A 16,272-nucleotide genomic window follows, 5' to 3' on the forward strand; every position below is an offset into this window, starting at 1 on the left:
TATTTTTACTTTGATTGTAGTGCAGCCCATTTAATCTGCCACAGGTCCATGACTGACTTCCTGTGCTGTAGGTAACCAGACCCCTGTGTGGTTTCTGGAGCGCAGTCCTATTACCAGGAAAAAATGATCAACAGCAAAACAATACGGGACTTGTGAGAATGTTGGAAGGAATTATTATTTTTTATTTATTTTTAAACCTTGGTTACAACCTCTTTACCGCTTGTATGAGAGTGATACTTAATCTGCTTTTGCTATTTTCACTGCATCTGAGTTGGTTAATTTGAGCACATCCTCTGTTTTTTCTTGTCTGGTTTTTCTCGTCCTCTGGTTTCCTCGTCTGGTTTTCCTCGTCCTCTGGTTTTTCTCGTCCTCTGGTTTTTCTCATCCTCTGGTTTTTCTCATCCTCTGGTTTTTCTCGTCCTCTGGTTTTCCTCGTCTGGTTTTCCTTGTCCTCTGGTTTTTCTCATCTGTTTTTTCTCATCCCCTGGTTTTTCTTGTCCTCTGGTTTTCCTCGTCTGGTTTTCCTCGTCCTCTGGTTTTTCTCATCCTCTGGTTTTTCTTGTCCTCTGGTTTTCCTCGTCTGGTTTTTCTCATCTTCTGGTTTTCCTTGTCCTCTGGTTCTTCTCGTCCTCGGGTTTTCCTTGTCTGGTTTTTCTCATCCTCTGGTTTTTCTCATCCTCTGGTTTTTCTCGTCCTCTGGTTTTCTTGTCCTCTGGTTTTTCTCGTCCTCTGGTTTTTCTTATCTGGTTTTCCTTGTCCTCTGGTTCTTCTCGTCCTCAGGTTTTCCTTGTCTGGTTTTTCTCATCCTCTGGTTTTTCTCATCCTCTGGTTTTTCTCATCCTCTGGTTTTCCGCGTCCTCTGGTTTTCTTCGTCCTCTGTTTTCTTCATCTGGTTTTTCTCGTCCTCTGGTTTTGCTTGTCCTCTGGTTTTTCTCGTCCTCTGGTTTTTCTTATCTGGTTTTCCTTGTCCTCTGGTTCTTCTCGTCCTCAGGTTTTCCTTGTCTGGTTTTTCTCATCCTCTGGTTTTTCTCATCCTCTGGTTTTTCTCATCCTCTGGTTTTCCTCGTCCTCTGGTTTTCTTCGTCCTCTGTTTTCCTCATCTGGTTTTTCTCGTCCTCTGGTTTTTCTCGTCCTCTGGTTTTTCTCGTCCTCTGGTTTTTCTTATCTGGTTTTCCTTGTCCTCTGGTTTTTCTCGTCCTCTGGTTTTTCTCGTCCTCTGGTTTTTCTTATCTGGTTTTCCTTGTCCTCTGGTTCTTCTCGTCCTCGGGTTTTCCTTGTCTGGTTTTTCTCATCCTCTGGTTTTTCTCATCCTCTGGTTTTTCTCATCCTCTGGTTTTCCTCGTCCTCTGGTTTTTTTCGTCCTCTGTTTTCTTCATCTGGTTTTTCTCGTCCTCTGGTTTTGCTTGTCCTCTGGTTTTTCTCGTCCTCTGGTTTTTCTTATCTGGTTTTCCTTGTCCTCTGGTTCTTCTCGTCCTCGGGTTTTCCTTGTCTGGTTTTTCTCATCCTCTGTTTTTTCTCATCCTCTGGTTTTTCTCGTCCTCTGGTTTCCTCATCTGGTTTTCTTGAGCTTTGGTTTTTCTCGTCCTCTGGTTTTCCTCGTCTGGTTTTTCTCGTCCTCTGGTTTTCCTCATCTGGTTTTCTTGTCCTCTGGTTTTTCTCGTCCTCTGGTTTTTCTTATCTGGTTTTCCTTGTCCTCTGGTTCTTCTCGTCCTCGGGTTTTCCTCATCTGGTTTTTCTCGTCCTCTGGTTTTCCTCGTCTGGTTTTTCTCGTCCTCTGGTTTTCCTCATCTGGTTTTCTTGTCCTCTGGTTTTTCTCGTCCTCTGGTTTTTCTTATCTGGTTTTCCTTGTCCTCTGGTTCTTCTCGTCCTCGGGTTTTCCTTGTCTGGTTTTTCTCGTCCTCTGGTTTTTCTCGTCCTCTGGTTTCCTCATCTGGTTTTCTTGAGCTTTGGTTTTTCTCGTCCTCTGGTTTTTCTCGTCCTCTGGTTTTCCTCGTCTGGTTTTTCTCGTCCTCTGGTTTTCCTCATCTGGTTTTTCTCGTCCTCTGGTTTTCTTGTCCTCTGTTTTTTCTTGTCCTCTGGTTTTACGTGTTACGTGATTAAAATTCTAGATCAAAGGCAATGAAGTACAACTGACTGAAGAAGCGGTGCTCTGCACAGACTCACTAGTTTGACAAGTAAACAGCTGCCTCTCTCTGACCCACATCACAGCACTGTTCCCACTCACAAATGGGCAGCCATGTCTTTCCTGTAATTCCCAGTGTTGTTCTTGTTTTGCTCTGACATCAGTTATTTGTTTAAGATTTTTCTCTTTGCGTTTGAATGCAGCACACTGGTGAAATGATGAATTCGGACTGAATCCCACAGGAATAACACCAGAATAACCTCTGTACTTCCTCTGATCCTGAGCTAATTCGTTTTCAATTCAGCCCTGTTAATTCATCATGATTTAAAAACATTTCAGCTCCTCTTTCCCCTCCATCCGTTCCTCTTGAATTCACTGTTTATTCTTTAGTAATTCATTCTCTCTTATTCGCCTACCAGGGGTTTGTGAGAAGCGTTGATTCATGAATGAATAAATGCCGTATACATGTGAGCAGCATCACTTGTTACAAAGGACCATAGAATGGGTACGAGTAATTAAATCCACATGAATTAGCAGGGCTGAAGTCATTATGTACCTCAGGGCTCAGAGGAAGTGCAGAAGATATTCTGGAGTTATTCCTGTGGTATTCAGCCCAAATTAGTTAGGAATGTAGGTCCTTATTGTGAACTGTTCCCAGACGATCGTTTAGAAAGACATTACAGAACAGATATTGGCTCCTCACTAAGTAGCCCTGTTCACCTCAGTACAGCTGGGTCAGGCAGCCGGTGTGGATCCCCAGTGCACCAAATCAATTCAAACCTGTGACTCCAGGGTTTCCACGATCAGCCACCATGCCAGTCCTTTCAGCAGCAGCCTTTTCATATTCAAGTTCAACTGGGACTCTTTTCCCTACTGAAACAGTCCGAAAAGGCTTTTATGAGCTATTAATTACTGGGGCTTGTTGTTACAGTTTCAGCAGTGCATGGCATTAAATAGCACACGCCTAATTAGACAAGATAAATCAAATGCCAAATTTTAGGGAAGGAAATTGGCTTTTCATGCCTCATTTCCTGTGTGCCATTGTTCTTTTATTTTAAGCTTCCATGTGCACTAATCCCTTGTAATTAAACTGGTTAGAATATACCAGTTACTGATTAACAAGGCCACTCAGACTGACTGCCAGCAGCCCTCACTTCAGTCAAAATAATTCGTTGCAGGCTTCCAGCAGTGTCAGCCCTTTTACGCCAGGAGCCCTCACTTCAGTCAGAATAATTTGTCACAGGCTTCCAGCAGTCAGCCCTTGTACATTCTCTAATAAACATTATCAGTTAATTTCTGTGCAGGTCTCATATGCAGTGGTGTAGTCCTAAATCCGGAATGCCTATTAAAATATAGATTTTTCTAAAACAAATTATACAAATTCACATTTTATTTGTAAGTTGAGCTTGAGGTAACATTTAATAGGTAATGCATGCGTCTCGCGTGCGACTTGTAGGCTACTCCCCAGTCAGTGCTGCCAGATTGGCATTTTTCCAGCCAAATTTGGCTTGTTTTGAAGGCATCTAGCGGGTTAATGTAGTCTTTGGTGGTTTGGTTATTTTTTGGCTATTTTTATAATGCATATTTTTTTCTATTCCTTTTGATTATGTCATCTCCTCGACAGCGCAGAACTTCAATCCCCACGATGCCCTGTATAGTATATCACATCCTCCCTGTCTTCAATCCCCACAATTCCCTGTATAGTATATCACATCCTCCCTGTCTTCAATCACCATGATGCCCTGTATAGTATATCACATCCTCCCTGTCATCCACCAAAACAATAAAACAAATCTATACCTTAAAATGGTACTTAAAATAGTAGATCACAGAGGTCTCAATGTAATTCAAGTGTTACTGTACTTCTTTCATCCAAACAATAAATGTGGATACGTCCTCTGGAGGCTGACCTCCAGAGGAGAGCAAGGCTGTGACCTCCAGAGAAGAGCAAGGCTGAGACCTCCAGAGAAGAGCAAGGCTGAGACCTCCAGAGAAGAGCAAGGCAGAGACCTCCAGAGGAGCTGTGACATCCAGAGGAGCGCAAGGCTGAGACTTCCAAAAAAGCTGAGAGCTCCAGAGGAGAGCAAGGCTGAGACTTCCAAAAAAGCTGAGAGCTCCAGAGGAGCACATGGCTGAGACTTCCAAAAAAGCTGAGCGCTCCAGAGGAGCACAAGGCTGAGACTTCCAAAAAAGCTGAGCGCTCCAGAGGAGCGCAAGGCTGAGACCTCCAGAGGAGCACAAGGCTGAGACCTCCAGTGCAGCGCAAGGCTGAGACCGAGCTCCAGAGGAATACAAGACTGAGACCTCCAGAGGAGCACAGACCTTCAGAGGAGCGCAAGGCTGAGACCTGCAGAGGAGAGCAAGGCTGACCTCCAGAGAAGAGCAAGGCTGACCTCCAGAGAAGAGCAAGGCTGAGACCTCCAGAGGAGAGCAAGTCTGACCTCCAGAGGAGAGCAAGGCAGAGACCTCCAGTGTAGCACAATGCTGAAACCTCCAGAGAAGAGCAATGCTGAGACCTCCAGAGAAGAGCAAGGCTGAGACCTCCAGAGGACAGCAAGTCTGTGACCTCCAGAGAAGAGCAAGGCTGAGACCTCCAGTGTAGCACAATGCTGAGACCTCCAGAGAAGAGCAAGGCTGAGACCTCCAGTGCAGCACAATGCTGAGACCTCCAGAGGAGCTGAGAGCTCCAGAGGAGCACAAGGACGAGACCGAGCTCCAGAGGAGCACAAGGCTGAGACCTCCAGAGGAGCGCAAGGCTGAGACCTGCAGAGGAGCACAAGGCTGAGACCTCCAGAGGAGCACAAGGCTGAGACCTCCAGAGGAGCTGAGACCTCCAGAGAAGCACAAGGCTGATATCTCCAGAGGAGCTGAGACCTCCAGAGGAGCTGAGACCTCCAGAGGAGCGCAAGGCTGATACCTCCAGAGGAGCTGAGACCTCCAGAGGAGCACAAGACTGATACCTCCAGAGGAGCACAAGGCTGATACCTCCAGAGGAGCTGAGACCTCCAGAGGAGTGCAAGGCTGAGACCTCCAGAGAAGCACAAGGCTGAGACCTCCAGAGGAGCTGAGAGCTCCAGAGGAGCACAAGGCTGAGCCCTCCAGAGGAGCTGAGAGCTCCAGAGGAGCTGAGAGCTCCAGAGGAGCACAAGGCTGAGACCTCCAGAGGAGCACAATGCTGAGACCTCCAGAGGAGCACAATGCTGAGACCTCCAGAGGAGCTGAGAGCTCCAGAGGAACACAAGGACGAGACCTCCAGAGGAGCACAAGGCTGAGACCTCCAGAGGAGCACAAGGCTGAGACCTCTAGAGGAGCACGAGGCTGATACCTCCAGAGGAGCTGAGAGCTCCAGAGGAGCACAAGGATGAGACCGAGCTCTAGAGGAGCACAAGGCTGAGACCTCCAGAGGAGCGCAAGGCTGAGACCTTCAGAGGAGCACAAGGCTGAGACCTCCACAGGAGCTGAGACCTCCAGAGGAGCACGAGGCTGAAACCTCCAGAGGTTACACACAGGTGATAAACACAGTTTTCCTCAATTGCCAATTCTTTGTATTTAATGCGATTTGTTACCATTTGCGGTCCTATGTTGGACCAGGTCCAACATTAAAAATGTTTCTTTCCGGTCCAATGTCGGACCCTGTCCTACATCATCAAAAAGCCATTACATGTCCCTAGTTGGTTTCTCTCCAGAAAAAGCAGAGAAAAGCTTTCAATGGCCGAGAGAGGCCGAGAAAAGCCGGAAAAAAAATGGGGGCGGATCTGAGCAATATGCATAGTCACTTCACCACAGACATAACACGGACATAAACAAACAAGATAGCTGCTTCTGCACCAGCGCTCAAACAAAAGCGTGGACATTTACCAAGCTTTTTGAGATGTTATAGTAATAAAATAATGACTTAGATAGCATTTATTGAGGAGTGATCAGGCGATGAACTGATGTGCCTGACAGGCGCTGAATAAATGGACCGCAAAGGGTTAAAATATATTACAGCATCTATTACTACCCCTTAATAAGGACGTGGTTTTCACACAAGTAATAAGAATTTGTTCGTTACTCTCCCTGCACATAATTACTGCAAAACCTAATTATAAAATGCACTAGTGGGAACAGGGAGATGTCCTCATTATACTGAAGTTATGTTATAATAAAGTGTAACTGTGCAGGGCCTGTTCAAGTAGCTACAAGAGAGCTAGGTCTGTAATTACAACTAGCACTTGACATGTGTTCTACTTCAGGCACTTATTGAATAAAGGTTCTTGCAGGACTCGAATAAATTGAAAATCATTATTTAAAAAGATCCATGCTGAAAGTATATATCTGTATGAATGCCCACATAAAATTAACTCTTGTTAATACTGTAAATCACAGAAATTTGTACATTATGAACCTGAATTTAGGAAGAAAGGGATACTAGACGAGAACCATTTTGAACGGTGTTGAGGAGCTGCCAAACCAAGAACATGGACTAACTTTGGGCAATTTTTAAAAGTCAATTCCAGCTTACAACCGAGATGCTCCTGGAAGCAAGGGTGTGCCTGGATCATGTGCCTCCGGCTGCAGAGACAGTGAGATGGTGTTGTAGCGAGGGTGTGCCCAGATAATGTGTCTCCGGCTGCAGAGACGGTGAGATGGTGTTGTAACGAGGGTCTGTCCAGATCACGTGTCTCCGGAGACAGAGACAGCGAGATGGTGTTGTAACGAGGGTGTGTCCAGATCATATGCCTCAGGGTGCAGAGTTAGTGAGATGTTGTTGTAACGAGGGTGTGTCCAGATCATGTGCCTCCGGGTGCAGAGACAGTGAGATGGTGTTGTAGTGAGGGTGTGTCCAGGTCATGTGCCTCCGGCTGCAGAGACAGTGAGATGGTGTTGTAGCGAGGGTGTGTCCAGATCATGTGCCTCCGGGTGCAGAGACAGTGAGATGGTGTTGTAGCGAGGGTGTGTCCAGATCATGTGCCTCCGGGTGCAGGGACAGTGAGATGGTGTTGTAGCGAGGGTGTGCCCAGATTATGTGCCTCCGGGTGCAGAGACAGTGAGATGGTGTTGTAGCGAGGGTGTGTCCAGATCATGTGCCTCCGGCTGCAGAGACAGTGAGATGGTGTTGTAGCGAGGGTGTGTCCAGATCATGTGCCTCCGGGTGCAGAGGCAGTGAGATGCAGCTATGACGCAGTACTAGCCTATGTAAAATCACCTAAAACATATGAGAGGAGACCATTCAGCTCATCTTGCTAGTTTGGTTGTTAATAGCTTATTGATCCCAGAATCTCATCAAGCAGTTTCTTGAAGGATCCCAGGGTGTCAGCTTTAACAACATTACTGGGGAGTTGGTTCCAGACCCTCACAATTCTCTGTGTAAAAAAGTGCCTCCTATTTTCTGTTCTGAATGCCCCTTTATCTAATCTCTATTTGTGACCCCTGGTCGTTGTTTCTTTTTTCAGGTCCAAAAAGTCCCCTGGGTCGACATTGTCTACACCTTTTAAGATTTTGAATGTTTGAATCAGATCATCGCGTAGTCGTCTTTGTTCAAGACTGAATAGATTCAATTCTTTTAGCCTGTCTGCATACGACATGCCTTTTAAGACCGGGATAATTCTGGTTGCTCTTCTTTGCACTCTTTCTAGAGCAGCAATGTCCTTTTTGTAACAAGGTGACCAGAACTGAACACAATATTCTAGGTGAGGTCTTACTAATGCATTGTAAAGTTACTTCCCTTGATTTAAATTCAACACTTCTCACAACATATCCGAGCATCTTGTTGGCCTTTTTTATAGCTTCCCCACATTGTCTAGATGTTTTATAGCTTCCCCACATTGTCTAGAATTACAGTAGCTTCAAAGCACAATTTCAAAGGCCTTAGCACATTAAAACATATTAATATATATACTTTTCTCACAACCTTGATCGGATCAAAAAACATTCTCTCAGTACCTGTATAGAAATCATGGCTGAGCCAGTACAGTAAGTGCCCTTGCAGAATCAGCAGCATCTCGGAGACCATGGGAACATTTCAGTGAAAGCCTTTCTTGTGTTGTTGTGTCTCCTCTTTTGCACTGTATGCTGCACAGGCACACATCATAAGCATGTTCATTCGCTTGGATTTATCATGGTGATGGTCATGGCACTTCTTAACCACATATTGTGAGGTTGATTAGAATATTGTGTAAAGTAAACAGCGATTGGCGTGCCTTTGTCCTCCAAATAGTGGGCGTGTGTGTTAGCTCTTTGGCTTAGTGCGCATAAATTGGCACTTAGACTCAAAACGCAAATAATTAGTCTGAGTTTGTAACTGAAGACACACGTACTGTGTGCTCCTACTCACTGGCTGAAATCTATGCTGCTGGTTGAATCAACATCTAAATAAATAAGTGGATTGCAGTTAATTTGTTTGCTAAGGTAATTACGCTACACTTAATTGTAATGAAGCTTTAGAAACTGTGCTGGGCTGTGTTGAATTGTGAGGTTGATTAGAATATTGTGTTAAGTATATGACTCTAGGCCTACAGGATAGTATAACTTGGTAAACAATGTCGTAGAACGCCAGCCGTTCGAAGGGCCACACGTCCAAGGGCAGTCTGAGCTGTGGCCGTCATATATATATATATATATATATATATATATATATATATATATATATATATATATATATAGTAAAAGAATCGCCTTCACCGCGGTTCATTGCCCCTTTAAAAACACCGACCCAACACACAGAAATGGATTTTTGAAAGCGCGGTTGCGCCATTTTTAATGAACAATACAAAAGCAAAATAAACAAAACAAACACCTAGCTCTCTTTGAGCAATAACTAAACAAAACAGGAACCTAAACTAAAAGACAGGACAGCTAAGCTGTTTACCTGTAACAAAAACAAAACAAACAGAACAGCACACACAGAAAAGGATTCACTCTACCTTTCCCCTTTGAAATTACAGCTGTACCCACACACCAGCACAGTCAGGCTTCTACCCTCTTCAGCAGCCACCCTGAGCAGACTGACTGCTCTCCTTATAAACCCTGCACCTGGCTCTAATTTTCAATCAATTTTCAGGTAATGATTAACAATAAAACAATTAAAACAATTAAACAATTAAACAAAACAAACTCAAAATGTGCCTATGCACATGTTTTCCTGCAGGGGGAATTCAACCCCCTCCCTGCTGTGTTACAATATATATATATATATATATATATATATATATATATATATATATATATATATATATATATATATAATTCTGCTGCTATTGTATATATTATCTGTTGGACTTTCTGGTAAACTAACAAAACCACTGATCCATTAACCTCAGTGGATGTTATATTAGGCACTTGCTAATGCTTTTGTACTTTACTACCTGGGACTGAAGGGGTTTTTTATGCTGTGATCCATATTGCATCATTTTGTGTTCTATGCTCCCATGGATGTTTGAATGTTAATTAAAATGATCATTAACAACAGTGAGATTGAATTATCACTCGCATGTGATTTCTGTCGTATGGTACAAGGCACTAAAGGCATACACAGTTTAACAAGCCTCATGCCCAGCTATGATCAGCAAACAAAAAAGCCTGCATAAAGAGTTATCTAATTCAATTCGAAGACGCTGCCTCATTATTATTGATTGGTACTGAAAAAATGCGTAAATTGAAAATAAAGTAAAAGTCAGGAAATATCATCTTGCAATGAACAGGTTTTTAACAGGTTCTTACGATGTCGTGTACGGTGTCACATATTTCAAATTTTGCATGTGATTCGTATCAAATTACCTTCATACTGGGCTTGTTTGTATCTGAATATCTCATAGGGAGCTCAAAGCAACCCACGAACACATATGAGTGAGTCTCAACGTGGCTGACGCACCACCCTGTACTAGTGTATGAACTATCCTTAAGAGTGCAGAAGATATAAACCATGTTCAAACCTTAGAACTGTATAAGAACAATATAGGCTATCTAATAACCGCAGACAGATGGACACACTGATAACGTTTCTCACATTTTTATATGGCAGCTCCACAATCGGGAGAATATATATTTTGCCCTCCATAATGAATTATAAAGTGCAACGCCAATCACATTGAATATAAAAGCTTTTTTTTAAAAAATGCAATTCTCAAGTCTGCAAAACATAAAAGTGCCTGATTTTGTTTTGAAACTGGAAAATGAGTGGTTACCATGCACAGGCATGATGGAAAATACTGTAAAGTGACTGCATCTGTATTTGTCACCACCTTTTTTTATTTTCTGTGCAAAATCCATGGACGAACATGTATTTAAGAAAAATAAAACTGTGCTCAGTTCTTCTCAGTGGGCTGTTTTTTTTTTTTCTCCTGTGCTTGCTTTTATAGTACATTTCTCCTTTGTTGCTGCTTCTATGAAACTTACAACTGCATCAGAATGTACCCACGCTGCTATACTGACACAAGTTAAAATAACAACACAACATTGCCCCTGGCAGACAAAACTTGCAAACATTTCATTTTTGCTGCCTGGCATTCTAACCCAAGGACCCAGTAGCAACACTTGGAATTGTAGGAAGCACTCTGGCAGTCTGCAACGCACAGAGTATTGCATCAACCTTTCTAGGATGAACTGCACAAGACACTCAGCTATTTGACACCCCCTGGATACTCATGTAGATATGTAGATATGGAGGTGGGCTGCTAAGCTTGCTTGGCTGGCAGCTGAACTGTGTACCAGAGCGATAAAGATGAGGCCTTGCCTTCCACGAATTTATATATAAACGTTGCTAAGGTTTTTATATATACAGTATATATATATATATATAAATATAGTATTACTGGAAAGTGTGTAAGGAATGGGACTGGTCTGCGCTATTGCTTGCTTAGGATAGAAATGATGCCCAGTGATTTACTACCTCCCATTTTGTTGAAGTTGAATAATGCTAATATAACTTAGTTTTAGTATTTCTTATTTTGGATACTAATCAATATGAACAATGTAATGAAAAAACAGAATTCCCTACAGGCATATACTGTACAGTGTAATTCACCTTACTACAAATTCTGGAACTCAATAAACTGTGAACACCAACTAGCAAATTGTGCTTTCAAAAGCAATATCTACCAGGGGATCTTCGGGTCCTGGTAGAGCTTCTCAGGAACCAGGGACCATATGAGATTCTGGGATCAATAAGCTACTAACAACCAAACGAGCAAGATGGGCTGAATGGCTTCCTCTCGTTTGTAAACTGTCTTATGTTCTTATGTTCTTATCTCCCATGTGCAAACCCATAGTAAAGCATAGAACAAAGTATGATTCAAAACATATGAGTCCAACACCCAGAACATTACACCCAATCTACTTCACCTTGAACCATCAGGAACGTATAGCAAATCCAAACCCATTCCTGAACCATCAGGAACGTATTAGAAATCCAATCCCAATCTTGAACCATCAGGAACGTATCAGAAATCCAAACCCAATCCTGAACCATCAGGAAGGTATCAGAAATCCAAACCCAATCCTGAACCATCAGGAACGTATCAGAAATCCAAACCCAATCCTGAACTATCAGGAACGTATTGGAAATAATAAAACCCAATCCTGAACCATCAGGAACGTATCGGAAATCCAAACCCAATCCTGAACCATCAGGAACGTATTGGAAATTCAAACCCAATCCTGAACTATCAGGAACGTATTGGAAATAATAAAACCCAATCCTGAACCATCAGGAACGTATCGGAAATCCAAACCCAATCCTGAACCATCAGGAACGTATCGGAAATCCAAACCCAATCCTGAACCATCAGGAACGTATCGGAAATCCAAACCCAATCCTGAACCATCAGGAACGTATCGGAAATCCAAACCCAATCCTGAACCATTAGGAACGTATTGGAAATTCAAACCCAATCCTGAACTATCAGGAACGTATTGGAAATCCAAACCCAATCCTGAACCATGAGGAACGTATTGGAAATTCAAACCCAATCCTGAACCATCAGGAACGTATCGGAAATCCAAACCCAATCCTGAACCATCAGGAACGTATTGGAAATCCAAACCCAATCCTGAACCATCAGGAACGTATTGGAAATCCAAACCCAATCCTGAACCATAAGGAAGGTAACAGAAATCCAAACCCAATCCTGGGACAGTGCTGTGGTTCTTTTCCATTAGTTAGCCTGTGAGGCTTTTCCTGTCAATCTCATGATTGGGATTTCGAGCCCCTCTGTGTGCACAGTTCAGTGCAGCTCCTGGCTGGTCACTCCTTTGTTACAATGGAGACCAGGCAATAATAAAGTAATCACTGCTTGTAATCTCATTGCTGTCTGACATGAAGTCAGGGCTTGATGTTGTTGGTGGAGCCGTTCAAAATGTTTTGGTTTTTCTTGGGGTCATCGCTCTTATATGTCTTGTCCAGGTGATTGATTTAGTGTCAAACAGGGGCAACCCTTGCAGTTGGTTTTGATGAATTTAAGAGAAAAATGACGAGAGAAAAACCCTACACAAAGAGAAATAAACAAACAACGAAACAGAATTGGAACACAAGTCTCCGTGGGTTCCATGCATGTGCTCTGCCACTGTGCTATCTATCCCACTGACTAGCTATGGAAAATGCACTTTGAAAATCAGGCCTGATTTCTGCATATGAGAACCCTCACCTTCATTAGGAAACTGGTCTATACTAAAGATAGCATGTCACCCATTGTGTTGATTAATAATAGCATTAGCCTTCCCAGGTTATTCCACTGGGACAGATAAACAGAAAAAACACATTCTCTGTCCCTGTCCTTGTTTCTACTCACTGCATTGATTTCCTTTATAAGACAAAATCATTCTGAAGGAAATAAAAATGTAATCTTTCGAGAAACAACAAGCACTTCTTCAATAGGTAGAAATGAGCACACCTCACACAGAGGCATGTCATGTTTAGAAAGTGACCCAAAGAAAATTGATTATTTTAGATTTATAGTTCGGCAGTTCCCTCGGGGTAGGATACATTAGTCAATGTGGACTGTATTTTTGTCATGTTCATATGACTTTATTTGATATTGGCTGATGGCAGTCATAATTCACCTGTAAAATGATCAATTTTCATTTCCTACATAGCGCTGGGTTTTCTTTTGTAATATATGCCTTTAAACAGATGACACCCTGAAGCAAGTCAACAGACCTTTCTGAGTTGCAGACATCACTCGGCCCCAGTCTGGTGTCGTCTGTCATCTGTGTGTGTAAATATGTTATTGATTGGGTATAGTTATACTTTAGACACCACGACTGATGGGAGACAAATAGAATTTGCTTTAGTTTATCAGCCTTACTGAATTGAACTTTCCAAGTTTGAAAGTACATTTAAGGAAGGGCATAAAAAATTCAATGAGATTTTTGAACTGTTCCCCATAAATGCGACAATTTGCATTTCATATTACCAAGAACAAACCACTATGATATCCAACCACTACAAGTTACAGTACAATTCCAACTATGAACTCCAGCACCCGCATTCTGGGCTGGAGTGGCCCCAGAAAGCAAGCTCGACAGCCCTACTGTAACTACCGTTGCTCTTGATAGTAGCAAGTTTAGTTTTAATATCGTCCAAAAAAAAAAATAGAAGGTAGTTTAAAAAAGATATATTTCTTGACTTCAGATAAATAATATCAATTAATAAATTAATAAATCACTTTGATGTAGCAGTCACTATAATGACAGGCCTGTGAAATAAACAGTGTTCATTACTTTCTTGCTTCCATGGCATTAAGCTTAGAACCAACATACAAAAATAATACTTTTTCTTGTGGAAGCAGAGGCCCCTGTGTTTGATATCTCACTGTACCTGACAGAGGCCCCTGTGTTTGATGTCTCACTGCAGAGGCCCGTGTGTTTGATATCTCACTGTAAGTGATAGAAGCCCCTGTGTTTGATATCTCACTGCATAGGCCCCTGTGTTTGATATCTCACTGCCAAGGCCCATGTGTTTGATTTCTCACTGTACCTGACAGAAGCCCCTGTGTTTGATACCTCACTGCAGGGGCCCCTGTGTTTGATATCTCACTGTACCTGACAGAGGCCCCTGTGTTTGATGTCTCACTGCAGAGGCCCCTGTGTTTGATACCTCACTGCAGAGGCCCCTGTGTTTGATATCTCACTGTACCTGATAGAAGCCCCTGTGTTTGATATCTAACTGCAGAGGCCCCTGTGTTTGATATCTCACTGCAGAGGCCCCTGTGTTTGATATCTCACTGTACCTGATAGAAGCCCCTGTGTTTGATATCTCACTGCAGAGGCCCCTGTGTTTGATATCTCACTGCAGAGGGCCCCTGTGTTTGATATCTCACTGCAGAGGCCCCTGTGTTTGATATCTCATTGCAGAGGCCCATGTGTTTGATATCTCACTGTACCTGACAGAAGCTCCTGTGTTTGATACCTCACTGCAGAGGCCCCTGTGTTTGATATCTCACTGCATAGGCCCCTGTGTTTGATATCTCACTGCAGAGGCCCCTGTGTTTGATATCTCACTGTACCTGATAGAAGCCCCTGTGTTTGATATCTCACTGCAGAGGCCCCTGTGTTTGATATCTCACTGCATAGGCCCCTGTGTTTGATATCTCACTGCAGAGGCCCCTGTGTTTGATATCTCATTGCAGAGGCCCATGTGTTTGATATCTCACTGTACCTGACAGAAGCTCCTGTGTTTGATACCTCACTGCAGAGGCCCCTGTGTTTGTTATTTCACTGCAGAGGGCCCCTGTGTTTGATATCTCACTGCAGAGGCCCTTGTGTTTGATATCTCATTGCAGAGGCCCATGTGTTTGATATCTCACTGTACCTGACAGAAGCTCCTGTGTTTGATACCTCACTGCAGAGGCCCCTGTGTTTGTTATTTCACTGCAGAGGGCCCCTGTGTTTGATATCTCCCTGTACCTGACAGAAGCTCCTGTGTTTGATATCTCACTGCAGAGGCCCCTGTGTTTGATATCTCACTGCATAGGCCCCTGTGTTTGATATCTCACTGCATAGGCTCCTGTGTTTGATATCTCACTGCAGAGGCCCCTGTGTTTGTTATTTCACTGCAGAGGGCCCCTGTGTTTGATATCTCACTGTACCTGACAGAGGCCCCTTCTACCATCTTCGAAACATCTCCAAAGTCTGTCCCTACCTTTCCCTCCCAGGTGCAGAGATACTTTGTCATGCATTTGTCTCCTCTCGACTCGACTACTGCAACTCTCTATATGGTGGTCTCCTGGCACGCACCATAAACCGACTGCAGCTAGTTCAGAATGCCACTCCCAGGATCCTTACCAGATCTTACCAGGTCTTGCCCAGCTGCACTGGCTACCTGTAAAGTTCAAGATTATTTTCAAAACTCTCCTGCTCACCTACAATGCCCTTCATCATACAGGTCCCGAGTACCTCCTAAACCTGCTGACCTGCTATGTCCCTGCCCGCAAGCTGAGGTCCCCTTACTCTGCCCTGCTTGTTATCCCCAAGCAAAAGTGCAGCACACTTGGAGAACGCTCGTTCAGCTTCATGGCTCCAACTCTCTGGAACTCTCTCCCAGCTTTGGTGCACTGCTACTATTTCATGTATTACGCTACTATCATGTATGATGCACTTTCCACTGTATTTAATTTATTATGCATTTTTCACTGTATTGTTTTATGCATTTTTTTTTACTGTATATCATGTATTATGCATTTCTCTGTATTTAAAGTATTATGCATTTTCTTGTTGTTACTGCATCTTGTAAAGCGCTTTGTGATGGTGGTCCACTATGAAAGGTGCTATATAAAATAAAGATTGATTGATTGATTGATTGATTGACTGTGTTTGATATCTCATTGCCAGGGTGCTGGCAGGTGGAGCCGATGCCTGTGAGATCCAATCTCAACGATGTCAGAATAATCCCACTTCCCAGAATATGTGCATTATTGTATATAAACCAGAGCTCCTTTGTTTTGATGATCCACTGCCAGAATGACAAGTCGCTGCTGTGTCTCCAATGATTTGTTATGATCCCCTAGCAAGCAGAAAGATACACAGGCTGGTCTGCACACAGGCGGACAATAAATCTAAAGTGTTAGACACTTAACATGAGGATTTGCATTTAATTGGCATGTCACAATCCCAGTAAAAGTGTCTTAATACGAATGTGGAATAGAATTGGAATGTTACAATCCCAGTAAAAGAAG

General features: G+C 43.2%; 1 protein-coding gene across 1 annotated transcript in view; it reads right to left on the minus strand.

Annotated features, from left to right (window-relative positions):
* LOC117403026 (kinesin-like protein KIF26B) overlaps positions 1-16,272 on the minus strand; it is a 189,288-nt gene that overhangs the window by 39,870 nt on the left and 133,146 nt on the right. The gene's annotated exons all lie outside the window — the stretch shown is intronic.

This window comes from Acipenser ruthenus, chromosome 5 (genome assembly GCF_902713425.1).
Source record: "Acipenser ruthenus chromosome 5, fAciRut3.2 maternal haplotype, whole genome shotgun sequence".
Classification (NCBI taxonomy): Eukaryota; Metazoa; Chordata; class Actinopteri; order Acipenseriformes; family Acipenseridae; genus Acipenser; species Acipenser ruthenus.